Raw genomic sequence first — 6,869 nt, forward strand, 5'->3', positions numbered from 1 at the left:
TATTGTATTTAGTTTACTGACTGCTTGATAGTCTATATCATTTTGATTGCTTTGTTTATGATTTGAGAGCAGTGTTTGGTTTTGAGCACAGGTAAAACAGTTTTGAGGCAAAAGTTTCATTTTGCACGAGGAGTCAGAGGTTTTGTAAATAGTGCTTGAAGCTGAGGTTTTGTGTTTCACATTTTCAGAAAATGGAGCGAGGTTTCAGAAATTGTGTTTTAGCAATTGAGAAAAACTGTAATGATGTGATCAAAGCAAAATGTGCTCAAGTCCCTGGCGAGCGTAGTGGCGATGTCACACTTTGACCAAGCTATAAGTAAGGGACAGGTTCTCTACTGTCATTCAACCTCAAATGGTTTTGAGGCAAGGGTTTGATTTTGTGGCCGATCCGTTGGAGATATAGACATGCAGGATATGAAATGAAAGGTCTGCTCGATTGATACCCCCCCCCATCCCTGATATTCTGTTCTCAATCTACAGGCCTGTAAAGCATGGGAGTGCTTTTGGTGACAGGAATGTTGATGAATACTCCTGTTTTTATCAATATTTCAATTTTGTCATTTGGAAATTGGTTGTATGGACTGAAAAAGTATTTTAAAGATATCTATCAATAAAAGTCAGCATTTTAACAATAAATATTGCCAAAATATGGAAATTCGCCTGGTGTATTTGAAAATATTGTTCGATAACTGTAGTATTTTGGTTTTTTTTCATCAGATTTACAGTTACAAGTGCATTGTAGGTGTATTAGAAGATATTCAGTTGCATTAAAAGCTTCCTCAGGATGGTTTTGATGGTTTATTGTATTAAAATATAGTGTTTTTTACCAGGCGAGGATAAAAAAATCAGATTTTTTCTTTATTGCATCTCCATGTAGTCTGTAAAAGTAAAATAAATATAATATTACACAATGGATTTATATTCCTTAGCTTCTGACTTTTCAAAGGAGACCAGAATTATGCATCTAGGCCAAATGGTTAAGGAGTTATTCCTGATTCATTTTGGGTATGTAATTTTAGGCGTTTTTTCTGGAAAAAGGGGCCTGTTTTTAACAGGTTTAGTCCGCCGCAAAGTAGTGAGAGAATAACATGACACACCTGACCGAGACACAGACACCTGTCGCTCTGTGTCTCTGTCATTCTCACCGCTCAGAGACACTTTGCTCTGTTTGGGACAGTCTCTCTGTTCCAGGATGCTTCCTTCTGAAGCGACTGTGAGCTGCACTTTATCAGAGGTGCTATAGTTAACATTTATATAGATGTGTAGGCTTGTGAGATTTATGTGTTTCAGTTTTCCCAGGCGACTCTGTGTCTGTCAGATAATAGGGGATAACCACTAGGCTACCATATCAGCAGAACACAGGTTAATGCACAGCAGAAGGGCAGGTGGATTTTGTTAAAATATTATGACTTCATTCTCATTAGATTGCAATTATATTCTCATACCTAATATATTTCCAAATATTATTCTGCAAATGTCACAGATAGTTGCGTCTGGTTCAGGCAATCATGCTAATGAATAAAAATACTTTGTCTATAAGATAGGCCTACACAGTACAGACTTAAGATCCATTCTATCATCGTTATTATATTGTATTAAATCAATCTGGTAGAAATATCGTTTTAAATGTAGTAGCCTATCAAGGGTCGCAAATTATATGTGTGTTACACACTCCTGTAAGTTGTTTGCAACCCGCCATTAATCAAGAGAAGAAGCAGCAGCAGCAGGAGAAAGAGTCGGAGTCACGGGTAAGTTCATAAGCAAGTCTGTTGCAATCAATTAAAAAACTTGGCCACCTGGCAATACTGACATGTGCCAGAGGGACTATTTGTTTTGGTGTGGGCCGGTCAGATTGATATTAATCAAATCGGCTAACTTGGGCGGCCATTGAGGTACATTAACGGCCACCCAACTATATTTGGTGACCCATTTAAGCATTTTGCAGAGAAACACTGAGAGAAATGATCAAGAAAACAGTCACACAAAAATGTTCGGGTTGTAATAAACTGCAGATAAAAACAGAAAGAGCAGAAAAACAGACAGAGAGCAGACAGACTCTACAACATACTCAGATGGACAGCCATTGTTTTAACTGCGTATGTGAATTTGTTGTAAACGTTTGCTCTTAAAAAACTCTTGAGCATATTCTGCCAGTCACATTCATGAAATGTTAAAAATCTGTTACCATTGGTGTCATTTACACTAGGTTGGCTGGGGACATGCCCCCATCACTTTTTGAAAGCATAATTGGTTAAATATGTTCTGAAAAATAGTTTGGAATAAGAAATGTTACACTACAAATGAAAAAGCTTTGAGAAAGGTTTATTTGCACAATAAGAAAACATGCAATGCAATTTAAATATAGAAGAAATAAATGTGCATTGTCCAAGAAAGTTACTTAAGCAACAAAAAAAGCTACTGATTACTGCGAATATATTCCCTTTTATTGTTGTATTTTGAATTGTCACCTGCTAAATTTTGTGCTGCCATTCATATAAATAAAGACATTTACTCCATAAATTGGTGCAGAAAATTTCTCCAGAATGCAGGAAATTAATTAATGCTCAAAATCTTCTGGGGAGGACACCCAGACCCCCCACTTATACATTTTATCATTATATAAGAATATTTCTTCAAAGTAGTGTTAAACTACCTTTATTGTCCCAGATTGCTGGATGTGTCCCTGATGTCAACATATATTTAAATATGACGTTTGTTAGCAAATATCAACGTTACCTCTAGAAATTTATGGTAGCAGAGTTTGACCTAAGGAATACACCTTTTGTCTTTTAAAAAATGACATGTCGGGTATAGGCCTACTGTTTAGCCTACTGTGCTGAGTAAGTCACTTGTTGCTAACAAAAAAGACTGAAACAAAAGAAATCTAAACACTGTATCAGAGCAGATCAAGAGTATGGTTTTGTTCTGTATTTGCTTTAAGCTGGAAGAGAAAGATATCTTCTGAAGATCCCCACCCTGGATTCTGCAGCAATTTCTGATAATTAAGTGCAGGAGGAGAGGGATGATGAAGAATAAAATAATAATATTATACTCTTTCCATGACTGGTTTTTATTTCTAGATCCTATATTGTTTCCACATTTAATAGGGAAATCAATGTAAATACAATTGCTTATTCTACTGTGTGTGCGTGTGTGTGTGTGTGTGTCACTGGGATGGCACATACACAGGATCAGTTTTGGGCAAGTTACTTCCAAAAATGTAATACATTATAGATTACTAGTTATTGTCATTTGAAAGTAATTAGTTGTATTACCTGTCCAGGGTGTACCCTGCCTTTTGCCCGACGTCAGCTGGGATTGTCTCCAGCCCCCTGTGACCCTGTACACAGGATAAGCAGTTGACAATGGATGGATGGATGGATGAACATTGTATAATGTCAAAAACAAAAGGATTAAGCTATACATGTGACATATAGATAATCACCAGCACACCTACACATCCTTCACACAAGCTGACTGAATCTCAATCAGTATGTTTGCCTGTATGTCTATAGCATGGACGTACACGCTAATACTGTAACTGTAACAGTGGATAATAATACTTAAAAGTTTAAAACAATCTTTCAACCAGATTTCTGGAATAAAATAATAATGATCTCAGAATGGATCTTTAGTCTGTCTACCATCATCTTATAGAAGTTTTTTTAATGATTAACACGATATTCTGAATTTATCTTATTGACAGATATTTTATTAAGTATTTTATTAATTTGCAGGATTGCCATTATAATTCAGTTCAAAAACACAAACCAGACACAAGCTTTTATTTTGCAACGTAGAAGCTTGTGGATGGCACCAGGGCAAGAGACTAGAGGCTCCAGCATGCAGTCATACAGTCTTGCCACTGAGGGACACTGCTTCGTAGGCTCGTTCCACGGTTGGAGATCATCCACTGCACATGCACAAATCAGAATGGACGGCACAGTGAGAAATGGGAAAACACATAAAGAAAAATACAGAAAACGTAAATTCGACCTATTATTTTGTTTTGGTTTCCTTGTTTATTATATTTCTCATTTTGAGCTGAAAGCAAGGAAACAAACGCCAGTTTTCATATTTGATTCATATAGAAAAACAGAAACACGAAATATTTATTCGTTTTTTTTGTTTTTGGTTTGCCAGATTAAATGGAATAATTGAATGATCGGATGATAAACGGACCAGTGAGTTTAGTGAACTCTTGGAAACTAAGGATAAAGAAATAATCATCACTAACTATGAACATAACAGACATTTTCTCATTTCACTTTATTTTTCATCATTTTCTCAACAGCAGCAGCTGAAAAACTTCCCCTCTCCTTCACTGTCAGAGTTGGAGATGACGTCACTTTGCCTTGTGAAAATGTGATAGACGGTCAGCAACAATGTGAATATACTACATGGCTCTTTGAAGGTTCAGGAAGCCGAGCATTAGTAGAGCTGATTAATCTTGGGCAGATTGTTGAAAACACCAAAGCTAAATCAGACAGACTGAGTGTTACAGAGAACTGTTCTCTGGTTATAAAGGTCACAGTCGAGGATGTTGGTCGTTATTACTGTCAACAGTTCATATCAGGACAACAAGGTCCAGACTCTCATGTTTATCTGTCTGTTATTATCAGTGAGTATTTCCATCATAATGTTTTCAGCTCAAACTGTCTTGTTAGAACAATATACTGAAACATTACAATAATTATGATCACAGTGATGAAGTTAACTTTACTCTTGTTGTCTTTCTCTCACAATATCTCCATCTTCACCAGTGACTGAACGTAAGGACGCTGATAAGGTGACGTTATACTGTTCTGTGTTGAAATATGAACAGTCCTGTAGTCACACAGTGAAGTGGCTGTATGAGGGTAAAGATGTGGACAAAGATAACAAAGACATGAAGACATGGCAGTCTGGCTGCTACGCCGCTGTGTCTTTCCTGGATTCTCATTTTAGTTACAAATCAAAGTCTAACTTGAAGTGTGAAGTGACAGATGGTTACTCTGGAAAAGTGCAGCTGTTCACCTTCAGCCCTCAGTCCTCAGGTGAGAAAACAGGTGAGAATATGCTGAGCTGTTCTGATGACTTTTTAAGATGAAATCATTCTTTCTCATTTAGTGACAGCAGATGGTAAACATGAGGGATTTTCTAACTGAACAGTTTCTTGGGTTGTGTTATTTCATTCATGCAGGTGACGCACAAACAACAACAACGAAAACACCTGCTATAACTAAGGCACCACCAGCAACAGCAACAACTGAAAACACAAAATCAGTTACAGCCACAACAACAACCAATGATACTTCAACAAAACTACAAGGTAGTAACTCATCTTTCTCTAGAGTCTCTCTGTCTTCCTGTCAGCCTCTTTCTCTCCGCATAGTGAACTTCAAAATTTTGCTTTTTATTTTATTCATTTATTTTTATTATTCTTTTTATTGGTTGTTGTAGCCTACATGTTTACATAGTTACAGAACTTTAAACAAAACAAAAAGCTTCAGCCGAAAATGTTTTTAATATTTTTATTCTCTTTCCAGCTTTGTGGTGGCTCATCATTGTGTTTTTGGGAGTTGCAGGACTCTTGTTTGCACTCATCAGATGGAAGAAAACTAAAGGTGAGAGCAAACACATCGGGTAACGTGGGGTAAGACACCCCCCTCACACAGTATTATTATAACAAAAAACATTTCTGAGCATTTCTTCTGGCTGTCCCTATTCTTGCTGACCTAAAAATGTCCTCTGTTTCATAACAATTTTTGAAGTTATTTGATCAAAGCCATTACTAAATTTATCTATTTTTTTTAAAATAAGCTGTAATTTTTCTTTATTGTGTTCAATTAAAATATATATGTACTGTATATTTACATTAAGGGGAGTCTTCAGATAAGTTATGTAATTGTTTAGAGAGAAAGATTTTTGGTTAAAGTAGTAAACCCCCCCACCCCCACGGCCTGTTACCTTGCTTTTATATGGTTGATCGTTTATAAGTTATATGTTATTTAGGCACTGGATAGCCCCTAGAAACTTCACTATCAGAGAGTAAAATTCTGAGGTTATAAGCTCACTTATGCTCATATTTCTATCTAGCTAGCTAACTGGCATAAACATATTTTACCTCAGACTTTCTGTTAATGAAGTTCCAGCAACCTCACTATTTAAAAGTCTGACAAATAAATTATAGGAAAGCACATTAGGCAAGGCAAGTTTATTTTTACAACTTAGGGCTAAATACCCTTGCTTTACACCAGCTACTAGAAAATGTCTTTTCCCTACAAAAAATACATTTCATTAAATACAAATTAATTTCTCAACTGTAGCTATTTATTTCACTTTATAATATGTTACCTTAAGAAGAAGAAAGGGGGCGTGTCTTATCCCAAACTACCCTATAAACAAGAAGTTTTGATGAACCTGGATTTTTATTGTTGAAGCTAAAGTCGACTCTCTTTTGTCTCTTCAGGAAAAAAAACCCAGATGGATGAAAACACTGTGAGTTTTACGGCTGAGTAATCAAATGTTTCTACAGTTATGACAGAGCTGAATCAGCTGCTCTCTGACAGAGTCATCCAAATCTAAACAGCCTTCACAGAGCCAGTGTTTGACCACATGGAAGTAGACTCTGTTTGTTTGTTGTTTTCAGGGACGGAGCTTAAACCCTGCAGTGAGTCCAGAAAGCAGTCAGGACACGGTGAGATCTCACACTACACCCAGGACAAAGTTACACTCACTGTTTTTAGATTTGTTGTTCAAAATGTAGCTCTATGAGACACACAGTGACTCTTGAATCTAAGTTCTTTCTGCAAGAGAAGAAGTGGGGAGTCTGATGATGCAGCTGGACGACACCAGAACAGACCAGAACACAATCAAGTCCACATGTT

The sequence above is a fragment of the Micropterus dolomieu genome, linkage group LG10 (genome assembly GCF_021292245.1).
Source record: "Micropterus dolomieu isolate WLL.071019.BEF.003 ecotype Adirondacks linkage group LG10, ASM2129224v1, whole genome shotgun sequence".
Taxonomy (NCBI): domain Eukaryota; kingdom Metazoa; phylum Chordata; class Actinopteri; order Centrarchiformes; family Centrarchidae; genus Micropterus; species Micropterus dolomieu.